The sequence below is a fragment of the Doryrhamphus excisus genome, chromosome 6 (assembly GCF_030265055.1).
Source record: "Doryrhamphus excisus isolate RoL2022-K1 chromosome 6, RoL_Dexc_1.0, whole genome shotgun sequence".
In the NCBI taxonomy this organism is placed as follows: domain Eukaryota; kingdom Metazoa; phylum Chordata; class Actinopteri; order Syngnathiformes; family Syngnathidae; genus Doryrhamphus; species Doryrhamphus excisus.
In genome coordinates this window covers 22,588,870-22,603,194 of record NC_080471.1, presented here as the reverse complement: position 1 = coordinate 22,603,194, position 14,325 = coordinate 22,588,870, and the positions used below count along the sequence as shown (strand labels likewise).

Sequence of the window (14,325 nt, the reverse complement as noted above, 5' to 3'; positions counted from 1 at the left end):
AGAACAGCAATGTAGGAGCAAGGGGTCGAGAAGAGGATGGTAAAACATGAAGTCAAATCGAGGGATGGAAACAAAGAGGAAGTTACGTCAATCGCCAGCTACTGATCGATCGCATATGTCAACCATATCATAAACATCACTTTAAAGATGTCACATGACTTCAGTACGAGTAGTTAGCATGCAGGCCACGCAGCTTGGAGACCCGAGTTCGATTCCACCCTCGGCTATCTCTGTGTGGAGTTTGCATGTTCTCCGCGTACTCCGGTTTCTTCCCGCATTCCAAAAACATGCTAGGTTAATTAGCGACTCCAAATTGTCCATAGGTATGAATGTGAGTGTGAATGGTTGTTTGTCTATATGTGCCCTGTGATTGGCTGGCCACCAGTCCAGGGTGTACCCCGCCTCTTGCCCAAAGACAGCTGGGATAGACTCCAGCATACCCCTGATGGCAATAATGGAAATGCGCGACTGTGGTGAGGATAAGATGAATGAATGAATGAATGAATGAATGAATGAATGAATGAATGATCCGCAGCCATTTTCTCCAGCATGGAGATCAGATCTCTGCTCCAGTCATAAGGACATCTGGGATTCCTCTCTCCTACATTACCACAACCTATTTCTGTTTGTGTGAGTGTGCATAGCTCACATTGTACAGGGTGTAGGTGAGGTTGTATTCTTGTGCGTCCTGGATTTGAATGATAATAGAGGCGCTGACCCTGAGAGGTGCTTTTCTACTCTGACATTTTTTTTTTTTTTTTTGTCTCACTCGGAAACCTCCCCCTTTTTTTGCGGCTGCACCCACACCGTCTAGCTCATGTGCTAAAACTCCTGTGATTTATAGCTCTCAGGTGCTGTTATGGATCATCAGACTGATGTGAAGGAGGAGGATGCACTACACAGGCAAGCACGCACACACACACACACACACCTACCGTCTGAGATGATGATGCAACGCTGCTTCGTTCTTTATTACGCTCCCTACTTTTCACTCAATTAGTTCAATTAGTCATTGTTAACTTAAATAAATAGTGACAAGGATAGGATGAAAGGAACACACTGCAATAGCAAGAATGTGGTGTAGTAAAAGTATACTCGGCGGGTTCCTGTGGATGTACGTTATTTCCATACGTTCAGTCTGTTTATTCATTCATATTCAAAATTAGCACAAAATTTGGTGTTTTAGTGCAGTAGTCATTGTGATGATTTTTCCAATTTACTAGCTAGCTTGCGATACACGGTGCATGTCTCTACAATCGATGAATCAAAGGATTCATTCATTCATTTTCTACCACTACCACATTTTCTACCCTCACGAGGGTCGCGGGGGTGCTGGAGCCTATCCCAGCTGTCTTCGGGCGAGAAGCGGGGTACACCCTGGACTGGTCGCCAGTCAATCACAGGGCACATATAGACAAACAACCATTCACACTCACATTCATACCTATGGACAATTTGGAGTCGCCAATTAACCTAGCATGTTTTTTGGAATGTGGGAGAAAACCAGAGTACCCGGAGAAAACCCGCGCATGCACGGGGAGAATATGCAAACTCCACACAGAGATGGCTGAAGGTGGAATTGAACCCCGGTCTCCTAGCTGTGAGGTCTGCGTGCTAACCACTCGACAGCCGTGCAGCCCAATAATAAAAATAATACATTTTATTTGTATAGAGCTTTTAAAAGGTACTCAAAGATGCTGGGTGATTTATGAGTGATTCTTATCCATCAAGGAGGCTGATATCAACGCAGCTGTATTGATACAAAATATATATTTTTCACTTTTATGTGTTACACTCATAAAACTTTGCTCGAGAACACATAAATAAAGAATGTAGTAGTAAATAAGACTTACTTTGGAAAATTTGACCTGTTCGCCCATAAAGAAGTGAATGGTGATTGACCACCAACCAATAGCAATGGAGCAAAACTGACTTGTGAGGTTTGACTTGTGTTCTGGTTTTAAAATGTATATTTTCTCAAACCTTTACAGCCGGACAAGCAGGACGATTTGGAACAAAGAAACCCATGATGATACAACAATTTAGGCCAAAGCCTTAAAATACACATCAGACCATCTCAGTGCATAGTCATGACTGAGGCTTTTGACCTGGCTGCAGGCTCAAATTTACTCATGCGCTTTCTCATGAAAAGGCTACAAATAAACAGAAGAAACACTTTATTTTGGTCGAGCCACAAAGGCGACAAATACCTGTGATCCAAGCAGTAACCCCAACAAAAGACTAATCCAACACAAGATAGCCACGGTTGCACTAGCTTTGTTTGGCGTCAGGTGCAGACAAGCAACGTGCTGCACATCGGAAAATGAGCTCCCATTTTCAACTGGCCCGACAATTGCCTCTGTAATAATTCATTAAGAAAGGTGCATCGATAAAATAGAATCAAATTACTCACACAGTACACAAGTTGTATTTTTTGACATGATGCAATAAATATAATCACCATAAATTTTCTCCTGAGTTATGTATAATGTAATGAGTATCGATGAATATGAGAATAATATTCCGATGCTTTGATTCATGGCCTTGATAGAAACGGCCTATGATGGATTCTTGTGCACCGGTATTCGGGTGTGTAAGGCTGTGCAAAAAAAAAAGTACCAAAGTCAAGGTCAATGGCCTACCCATTTATTTGTTAATAGATAAAGTAGAGCAGGACAGCACTGGGGGGGGGGGGTGAGAACAGAGATCCCCCCCCCCCCATCACAGGACATCCTGCCAAGGCAAGCTGAGCCGACAGCGACAAAAGCCGAGGCTCCCCACATGTGCTAATCTCGCAGATTTAAAATGGGAACACAGAGCAGAGCACAGAGCAAAGAGCAAGACAAGCCTGTCTGATCCACGGCCGTATGTCTGAGCGCAAGAAAAAGCGCCCAGACTGCATCAACATATGTGAAGTAAACATATATATATATACGCAGACAAGAAAAAAAAACACTGAGATGATAAAGGCGAACTTGCACACACGGAAAGAGGCTTACAGGCAATCCTGAGATATTAGGATGTTGATTGCAGATCGCAGCCACTTGCTGACTTGAAGAGAGGCAGAGGAAAGCGAAGAGTGAGTAGGTGGAAGGAGAGAGAGAGAAATCCCTTTCGCTTCTCGTGAAGGCAGACTGGGAACCAGCAAGTAGCATGGAAACCATGACAACCAGACAACCAACCTTGGCAGCCGAGCAAGCATTCTTGTCGTCTTAGCCAGACAGGCAGCAAGGTAAGGGTTAATTTGAGTTGACATCAAAAACATGGTCGATGGCTTAATGACTGGTCAAACAATGCAAAATAACAACAAGTGATGACACAAATATTCACTTGTGTACCGAAATTTTAAATGGCATGAGAAACAGACCATAATAAAACACAATTGGTTATTGTTCCTGTTGATATTACCGCTAGTACTCCAAAGCTGCTACGTTGAGTGTGTTTACCTTTGAGCTAAAAAGTGATTTGTTCAGCAAAACAAGTTGGAAAGTTCGTATTTCCACCCATAGTAATAACATTGTACGCTTATGTTTTTGTCACGTGTTCGAGCAACGATACACAACAATGTGTGATACGTCGGGAATCAGCTGAAACATAAGTTGCACCGTTTAGTATTAATTAGTTTATCGTCTTTGGGTAAAGGTTTTTAGTGTCACAAAATAGCGACTGAAATTGACATCAGGTCAACACATGACTCGCTGAGACAAAGAGACTGAACGACTGGCGCGAGGGTTCATTCTGCTATAGAACCAACATGCCCGTTCATTCTGCTATAGAACCAACATGCCCGGGTGTTGAGACAAATGCACATGGTGAAAACTCTTGTGATCTAATGTGTTTCCTAGAGAGGGAGAGGAAGAAAACAAATGTGCATGCATATGTCAATATATCGAGGCCGGCAAAATTACCGAAAACTACAGACTTCGGTAAAACTTTGGTAAAACGAAGTCGGTAATTTTGCATATGTCAATATATCGAGGCTGGCAAAATTACTGAAAATTACCGATTTTGCATATGTCAATATATCGAGGCTGGCAAAATTACTGACTTCGGTAAAACAAAGTCGGTAATTTTGCCAGCCTCGATATATTGACATATGCACAATTACCGAAAAATACCAACTTCGGTAAAACAAAGTCGGTAATTTTGCCAGTCTCGATATATTGACATATGCAAAATTACCGACTTCGTTTTACCAAGTTTTACCGAAGTCTGTAATTTTCGGTAATTTTACCGGCCTCGATATATTGACATATGCATACATGTTTGTTTTCTTCCTCTCCCTCTCTAGGAAACAAACTAGATCACAAGAGGTTCCACCCTGTGCATTTGTCTCAACACCCGGGCATGTTGGTTCTATAGCATAATGAACCGAGTGCGTGAAACCCTCCCGTCGGTCTTTCAGTCTCTTTGTCTCAGTGAGGCAAGGTTAGCTGTGTGTCGTGTGCCTGATGACCTGATGTCAATTTCAGTTGCCATTTTGTGACACTAAAAAGTTTTACCGAAGTCTGTAATTTTGCCGGCCTCGATATATTGACATATGCATACATGTTTGTTTTCTTCCTCTCCCTCTCTAGGATACACACTAGATCACAAGAGGTTTCACCCTGTGCAATGGTAATGGTTTTATTTAATTTCAACATGCATCAGATTCCAATTGAGTGCATCCCATAATCAGTTCACAGATCCACATGTCCAAAAGGAGTAGGAAGAAGCAAAGCTTATTAAATCCTACCCCTCCATCTGGTACTTTTACAATCAGTAACTGTTACATTTGTTCACTTCCTGCTTTCCTAATATAGTTTAAGTTTTTTTTGTATTATTATTTTTTTTTTTTTACATTTTATTTTTGTCATGTACCGAAGTACAAAGTGATATGAGCATCCAATGACATAATGGGTACCATAGTAAGTGTCAATATAGTGATATATATAGCACATCATGACTGGTTCAAGACTCTTCATCCTTGTATTTAGCAAACATCAACTGCTTGTATTGTTTCTTGAATTGGCTCATCGTTGTCATTTGATTAATTGATTATCATGGCAGGCCTAACAGTCACTATTTCGTTATTTTGCTCTTGCAGGGGTGCTGCAAAACGACAATTAACATTTAGAAACCCTGAAATAATTCTGAAATTCTTAGTAGAAATGTGGTTGTACTTATATATGAGGGGAGTATGTGTCCACTGTATCCTATTCAAACATGACAATATGGTGAGCCATCGCTTTAACCGTACAATAAAATAATGTTTCACAGGACCCGGCACAGTGGTGCAGCCCTGCAGTGCCCTCCCTTGCAGCAATCCTTGGCTAATTTACTGACCTCCCATCTACAGATCAAGCCCTTTCCGCCTCTGGAGGTCAACAATAGAGAGATGAAAACGCCGGGAGGAGGGGGGAGTAATGAAGAGAATGATCAATACTTTGCTTTACTTAATAATCTCCACTGCAGTCACAACTATCAAGACCTCTTAATGTGCTTCTATCCAAGGTCCCTTTCCTCTTCTGGTCGTCCTCTTTGCCTTCATCACTCACTCTACTCTCCTCCGGTTCTCCACATCTTTCCTCATCATTAATCTCTGAAAATCGTTGGCTACATACATTCTTCCAATCGATGCAATTCTACCAAGGTCTTGTCTGATTTACCACATGGTTGAATCCCTGTATGAATCTTGGCAGGCTGGGGAAGCTTCGTACTGTGAGGGAACAGGAGAGGAGAGGTTCCGGATGATGGAAATCGTAAACCATTCAAACCAAGTCAAAGTCATACCTTAGCCGCACCTATAACACACATTGGAAGTTCCGTTGTGTATTCATTCATTTGTACATGGACCGGTCTCCCACGAGCACGGTGTTGGCTTTGGCCCGACTGGCAACCAGCTGGGACCATGCAGGCTTGGCTTCCTGCCCCCCCCCTGCTCTGATCCAGTGCACTAATATTTGTAGGCTCCCAGCTGGGAGTGATACAGTACAGCTTGGGTCAAGCCTTCCAAATCTCTGAAAAATACATATTTACCATTTCTGGGTCTAATTTAGTTCCCTCGTTCCTCAGATTTAAGTCAAAGCCTGGGCTTCTGTAACACGAACAGGGAATCCCCACACATTAACGTCCACACAAATTTGGGGATTTTTGCACTGAAATGTTTTGTTTATGTTTTGTTTATTTATGACTTCCTTAGGGTGGCACGGCGGTCGAGTGGTTAGCGTGCAGACCTCACAGCTAGGAGACCAGACGTTCAATGTGGTAAGTGTGTAAGCAGGTTTTCTATGAAACCTACGAAATTAATACATTTATTTATATTGAATCCTTCTGTTTCACTTATCACGTTCCGGTCGGGAACAAATTAACCGCGATAAACGAGGGACGAAAATTAGCTAATTCTAGTAATAATAATAACAATAATGGTAATTCTAGTAATAACGACTGTAGAGGGGGTAAGATCGCTATATTCTTTGGAAACAAAATATCGATAGATATCACAAAATGGATGAAATCTCCCCCACCCTACAACCCTACAAATGTTCAGGCATTTTCAAGTCATTTTGATGCTAAAGTCCAAGTCTTCAATGAAATGATCAAGTCAAAATTGTGACATGAGTCGAAGTCGAGAGCGGCATGGTGGTCGAGTGGTTAACGCCCAGACCTCACAGCTAGGAGACCAGGGTTCAATTCCACTTTCGGCCATCTCTGTGTGGAGTTTGCATGTTCTCCCCGTGCATGCGTGGGTTTTCTCCAGGTACTCCGGTTTCCTCCCACATTCCAAAAACATGCTAGGTTAATTAGCGACTCCAAATTGTCCATAGGTATGAATGTGAGTGTGAATGGTTGTTTGTCTATATGTGCCCTGTGATTGGCTGGCAACCAGTCCTGGCTGTACCCTGCCTCATGTTCGGGCCAAGGAGTTTTTGCCATTGACCGTACAGAGTGAACATTCACCGCTCACTTGTCATCATCAGGAATATCATGCACTGTGAAACACTATGGATCGCTTCCACCAGACAGGTAATCTTTGGAATTGATCTGAATGAACCAGCCCAGCTCACCAGCAATCAATCAAAACCGAATTAACTGTTTTGCATGATCACGATAGGTACCGCGCTATCCGTAGCAGACGAGGTAATGGTCCATATGCGCAGGGGTAAATAAATGTTTACCCACTCATGCATAGTCATGCATCGCAAACCCCAACAACAAAGAGAGTGGTGACACAAAGATAAATGAAATCCTCGGAATTCTGGATTAAAAGGCAAAGACCCCGGAAAAAGAACTCCATGGACTAAGATACAGACCTCGACATATCACAGGGAGCATTTTGTCGGATGAACAGTCAATATGAACACCCCCTGAAGCACATGATTTCCCTCTCTACGTGTCCGTCAAAGAATCAAGGAGCCTGCACATCAACCCCCAACTCACAGCTTGTCGATATCCTAGTCTTGCAAGAACAAGGATTTTCACTGGATTAACAGGCAGGCTTAGCCAAACAATAGATTTTTATTCCACTAATCAACTGCCTTCAGGAAAAAGTAAAAAAAAAAAAAAAAAAAAAAGCTTTTGTTGCTTTGTTTTCCAATGAGTGAACAAAGCAGTGATTCAGCTACTCTGAGGGCCAAACAAATGGAAATTCTCAAGCAAACAAAGCTTCATAAGCTGTACTGCCCATTTTAATGTTATACAAGTCTACAAATGTTTTTAAGTTGCCATAACAAAGTGACATTGATCAGTCTGCTGAGACTACATTATGTGTGACATTTTAGCAAAAATACCAATCATACTGTAGAACAATACCCACAATACCCAATGACCCGACAGACAGCAGAGGTATGACTAGTCGACTTAGACTCATTCATTCATTCAGCCAATCACAGGGCACATATAGACAAACAACCATTCACACTCACATTCATACCGATGGACAATTTGGAGTCGCCAATTAACCTAGCATGTTTTTGGAATGTGGGAGAAAACCCACGCATGCACTGGGAGAAACCACACAGAAATGGCCGAGAGTGGAATTGAACCCTGGTCTCTGCGCGCTAACCCCTCGACCACCATGCCGCCCTTGACTTAGACTCATGTCACAATTTTGACTTGATCATTTCATTGGAGACTTGGCCTTTAACATCAAAACAGCATCAAAACAAATTGAAAATGCCTGAACATTTGTAGGGTTGTAGGGTAGGGGAGATTTCATCCATTTTGTGATGTCTATCGATAATTTGTTTCCAAAGAATATAGCGATCTTACCCCCTCTACAGTCGTTATTACTAGAATTACCATTATTATTATTATTATTATTACTAGAATTAGCTAATTTTTGTCCCTCGTCTATCGCGGTTAATTTGTTCCAGACCGGAACCTGATAAGTGAAACAGAAGGATTCAATATAAATAAATTGATTAATTTCGTAGGTTTCCTAAAAAAACTGCTTACAATCCGTCCAGATCCCTCTCAATATGAAACAACACCCTTGACACTTGAGACTAGCAAAATGCTGACTTTTTGGCTATTCTATGACCACATGAGACCGGACTTCAATGGTCACCTCACAGACACAACTCTCACTAAGTCCCAACCCTCAAGCACAATAACTGTCATGGGTTTAAGATTGGCTTCCATGCTTCTGTGGCTTCAGCCCTAATGAGCAGTCACCCATGCAGTGCAACCTATCAGAAGACCCCATTCTGGCCTGGTTGCACACACTGGACAGAAAGCAATACAACCCAAGGAAACAGAAAGAACACGACAGAAAGGGCTTATGTACGCTGAGAAAATGCCATCTCCATCTGTTGTTACTAGACCATAAAACATGGTTTTTGTATCAGTTTACAGAACTGTACATGTAGTCTGTGCCATGTGTCTGCATTTGCAAACATGCAAGCGCTATGTCACTAAGCTCGAGCAAGCCTGCCCACTGGGCCACGTGAGGGTTTGAGCGACAGGGGACTTTGGCTGCGTAAGGGATTAAAATCAGGAAGCCACACCAGAACCACTTTGGTAGCCATGTGTGTGTGTGTGTGTCGGGACTAATCACTTAATGAACAGGGAAGAGCACCACTGCTGTGAGCAGGACAGTCAGCTCAACCGGAGGACGTACTCCTCCTCTACTCTAATAATACCACCCAGCGACCAGAGATTTAGCCCACTGGAAGGTGCCTGTCCCGTGACCCATCCACTGTTGCAAGACCGGCCTTTCTGGAAGATCTGGCTAAGAGAGCTGACATATTTGGTCAACGGTCAAACATAATATTATGCATGTCATTAATTTAAATAGGTTTGCCGTGGATTAATTGCATGGGTGCCGGTTATGTAATTGTTTTTTTTAAGCTCATGGTTAAAAGCAATCACATGTAGATTCATTATTCAAAACACATTGGGACCTTGGTTTTCGAACAAGTTTTCATCAAAATCTGAGTATAACTCTGCTCAAAACATGCCTTTATCACAAAACGTACCAGTTGGCATGCTATCAAGTAGATTTCTACCCAACTCCGTCACCCATCTATTCGGTCCCTACGATTTCCAATGAATCACGGATGGAATTATCCAAGAAAAATGGAACATACCGTTAAATCTTGCATGCAATCTCGACTCAGGCTGTATGAGTGTGTTTATACCATCTCGTGTTTTGGGTTGCGCTACATCCATTCTTGAAATACTGAGCGAAATTATGTACTGCATCAATAACACTTGGGTGTTCGAAACCCAAGTTTTCATCTAAATCTGAGTACAACTCTGCTCAAAACATGTCTTTATCGTAAAACGTACCAGTTGGCATGCTATCAAGTACATTTCTCCACAGCTCAGTCACCCATCTATTCCGGTCCCTACGATTTCCACTGAATCACGAATGGAATTATGCAAGAAAAATGGAACATACCATTAAATCTTGCAATGCAATCTCGACTCGGGCTGTATGAGTGTGTTTATACCATCTCGTGTTTTGGGTTGCGCTACATCCGTTCTTGAAATACTGAGCAAAATTGTCCGATTATGTACTGCATAATGACAAAAAGCACACACTCTATGGTGGTAGAAAAAGTATAAAAGTTAAAAACAATTCTTCACAATTTTTCATTGAAAAAAGAGACTTTGTGAAAAACAATCAAGCGCATTGTCTGAAGTCGGTTGCCTCTACTTTTGTATTGATCGTGGTTGGTGTTGGTAAAGGCGATAGACACTACTGAATTAAAAAAATAACCCATAGCAAAATATTTTAGACAGACTTATGGGATTTAATAACAAGTTAAATGTCAGAACTGGTAAGGGCGCAATTCTGATTCACATTTGTAACTTACCCCCGGGGGGGTGTGCCAATTGAAATAGGGCAGGGGTGGGCAAATATTTTGACTCGTGGGCCGCATTGAGTTAAAAAAAAAATAGTCTGGGGCGCCAGAACATATATTTAACACACACACATTATTTTATGCTTGCAATTTTCCTTGAATTATTTGGCTAATTTTATCTGTAAAAGTGTTATACTATGAACTGTATGTCCCTTTTTTCAGGAGCACTTTAAACATCAGACTATGTAATTTAATTTTACAGTTTTGTTGTTTTTTTTTTTTACTAAAAGTTATGTTGCCAGATTGTACATTAAAATTTGAAATACTTAGAAAGCAACTAGCGGGCCGGATTCAAACGCTTTGTGGACCGCACTTGGCCCCCGGGCCATAGTTTGCCCACCCCTGCAATAGGGTGTATGTAAATTAAAAAAAAAAAAACAATAACAAAAAAACAAAAAAAAAAACATAATTACAAGTGTCCCTGAACGCCTCACGGTACAAGAACAACAGAACATAAAGCAAACTTAGCATAACATTGTTCACAGCTACGTATGTGCACCATATGAACAAATATGATGATTTTTTTTGTGCATTGAGAGGGTTTCACCTTGAGGGGGGGTACATGTCTTCAGGTCAAATGTCTGAAGATGTACACGACTCTAAAAAGTTTGGGCACCACAAAAAAAACCTTGCCAGAAAATTGGGACCAAATCCTCCCATAAATACATGATGAGGCATGGATGATCCAGGCAACGCCGTATCATTACCAGCCTGCACCCAGCAGATCCACATGCCAGCAGCATTCCAACAGCAAAGCCTCCCCAGTGACAGCAAACCGGGAACTGGGTCTTTCTGCAAGTGAGACGTCCTCCCTCAACCAAAAAAAATGATGATATAGGAGTAGCAGTCGAGAGGCGGGGCTATATTTATAATTAATCTGTTGTGTAACACACTGCATGCAACATTTATTTGCCATGTCGGCTCATGCAGATGTAGTAGATATTGTGTATTGTGCACTCACCCTGAACAACACTGCCGGTGAGTTCACCCTTAAGGTACAGTGTTGCGTTCACTTTGGTACAGTACACATTTTATTAAGTGTACAGGATTCGACCAAAAAAATAAAATAAAAAAAAAATACTGCATACAACATGTGCTCTTTCCACCGCATATCGGCATATCGGTTTTAGTCAAAAAAAATAATATCGGACATCCTTAATAAAGCATTTTGAAGTAAAAAAAAAAAAACGTGGCACGGTGGGCGAGTGGTTAGCACACAGACCTCACAGCTAGGAGACCAGGGTTCAATTCCACCCTGGCGGAGTTTGCATGTGGGTTTTCTCCGGGTACTCCGGTTTCCTCCCACATTCCAAAAACATGCTAGGTTAATTAGCGACTCCAAATTGTTTATTATATTATGAATGTGAGTGTGAATGGTTGTTTGACTATATGTGCCCTGTGATTGGCTGGCCACCAGTCCAGGGTGTACCCCGCCTCTCGCCCCAAAGACAGCTGAGATAGGCTCCAGCACCCCCGCGACCCTCATGAGGAAAAAGCGGTAGAAAATGAATGAATGAAACAGATTCGGGCTGCACAGTGGTCGAGTGGTTAGCACGCAGAACCCACAACTAGGAGACAAGGGTTCAATTCCACCCGTGGCCATCTCTGTGTGGAGTTTGCATGTGGATTTTCTCCGGGAACTCCGGTTTCCTCCCACATTCCAAAACATGACTCCAAATTGTTTATTATATTATGAATGTGAGTGTGAATGGTTGTTTGTCTATATGTGCCCTGTGATTGGCTGGCGACCAGTCCAGGGTGTACCCCGCCTCTCGCCCCAAAGACAGCTGAGATAGGCTCCAGCACCCCCGCGACCCTCATGAGGAAAAAGCGGTAGAAAATGAATGAATGAAACAGATTCGGGCTGCACGGTGGTCGAGTGGTTAGCACGCAGAACTCACAGCTAGGAGACAAGGGTTCAATTCCAGCCGTGGCCATCTCTGTGTGGAGTTTGCATGTGGATTTTCTCCGGGTACTGCTAGGTTAATTGGTGACTCCAAATTGTCCATAGGTATGAATGTGAGTGTGAATGGTTGTTTGTCTATATGTGCCCCGTGATTGGCTGGCCACCAGTCCAGGGTGTACCCTGCCTCTCGCCTGAAGACAGCTGGGATAGGCTCCAGCACCCCCTGCGACCCATGTAAGGAAAAAAAGCGGTAAAAAATAAATAAATGAATGAATGAAACTGATTAATAGGAAATGCATTATTCCTTATAGGGTCCACTGTATGTATTTACATTACATAAAGCAGCCTGCAAAGGAGACACATGCTAACACAATCAGCGCTAATGTGACTCCATTTGTACCATGACGAAGTAAACCGAGCAGAACCATCAAGAATTCCGTCTTTAATAAGACACCCTTGAGTTTTGATTGCGTTAGAAAGGTATTAGTTGAGGTTGTCGTTGTGCAGAACTTAAGTTGACCAGGAAAATGTATCTCCGAATGCAACGTTTTGAGAAAAGAAGCTGACAAATCCCATAAGCGAACATAACCGCGGCGTTTTAAAAGAAAAACACTGACCGAGAAAAAGCAATTTACACGCTTACACGGTCGCTCAGCATGACCGGCTGGGCCAGGTAGGAGATGTAACGCCTGTTCGATGCGTTTTAGACACCAGATGGGAGGAAAATCTCTCAGCAGAAACACCGGCTTTTTTTTTTTAAAAGGGTCACAAGAACTGCATCGGTGTTTGCTTCCGTCTCCTTTCGTGTACACCAGGGGTCTCAAACATGCAGCCCGCGGGCGCAAGTTTGATATGGATGCTGTATGGTATCATGTACCCAGAAAAAATTATTACGTTTGATGTTCATCTTAAAGGTTAAATAACTGTTAATAGTTATCCTCCCTATATGTGTGGAAGTGGTAATTTTTTGGCTATTTAAGTTTAAAGGAAATAACTTGAAGGCTACCGTTTAAATCGCTAGCTCTCTAGTTTTGCGAGTTAGCATGTGTCTCAAGACCCTGCAGTTGCGCAATATGTTGTAAATAAAAAGAGTATAAATGTGACTATAGTCGTGTTTTGTCATGTCTACAGGGCTCTAATAATGCTTTGTTCATTTTAATCTGAAAAAAATAATTTGTCTAATTTTTTATTATTTGCCGTTTTATTATTATTATTATTATATTTATTTATTACTGATTGATTTGTTTATTTATTTTTTATCTTATTTTGTGCAGAAAAATAAAAATTAAGATATTTGAGAACAGCGGAATGTTTTATCAGAGCTTTTCTTGTAGAAAATCGGAACCAAAGCACTGAAAAAGTTTGTATATTTTTCCGTTTTTAATAAATACGTTGGGCTGCACGGCGGTCAAGTGGTTAGCGTGCAGACCTCACAGCTAGGAGACCAGGGTTCAATTCCACCCTCGGCCATCTCTGTGTGGAGTTTGCATGTTCTCCCCGTGCATGCGTGGGTTTTCTGCTCCCACATTCCAAAAAAAAAAAAAAACATGCTAGGTTAATTTGCGACTCCAAATTGTCCATAGCTATGAATGTGAGTGTGAATGGTTGTTTGTCTATAAAAAAAGCGGTAAAAATGAATGAATAAATGCGTTTTGTTTTTTTTTTTTGGAAAACCTGATGCGGCCCAGTCTTGCCCAGACCCTAGCTCCAGTGATCCCCACGTAAATTGAGTTTGAGACCCCTGATGTACACGGTAGGACTCATCCACGATTGCCCACTTTCCAGAACCTAACATCACCTGGAGTGGAATATGGTGGAGTGTCAACAATAAACTGCAGTGTCATTGCAGTCAATACTGAGATATGTGAGACCACTAGAGCACCCAAGGATAAATGAAGACATATTTATTTCCCAGCACCTGTCAAAAGGTGGAGACGAGGAGGAAAGGAAAACCCACGTCACGCAGCCAGAGCCTTGAGAAGAACTGCCTGACTTCCCTGCTTGTCTGCCTGCGGACTAAGAATAGATCAATGCATCAGGCAAATAGGGATTAAAGGCACTGGTGCTCGA

The 14,325-nt window shown here is 42.1% G+C and overlaps 1 protein-coding gene across 10 annotated transcripts in view; it reads right to left on the bottom strand.

Moving 5' to 3' along the window:
* Positions 1-14,325, bottom strand: part of LOC131131273 (serine/threonine-protein kinase BRSK2-like) — a 217,397-nt gene that overhangs the window by 189,249 nt on the left and 13,823 nt on the right. The gene's annotated exons all lie outside the window — the stretch shown is intronic.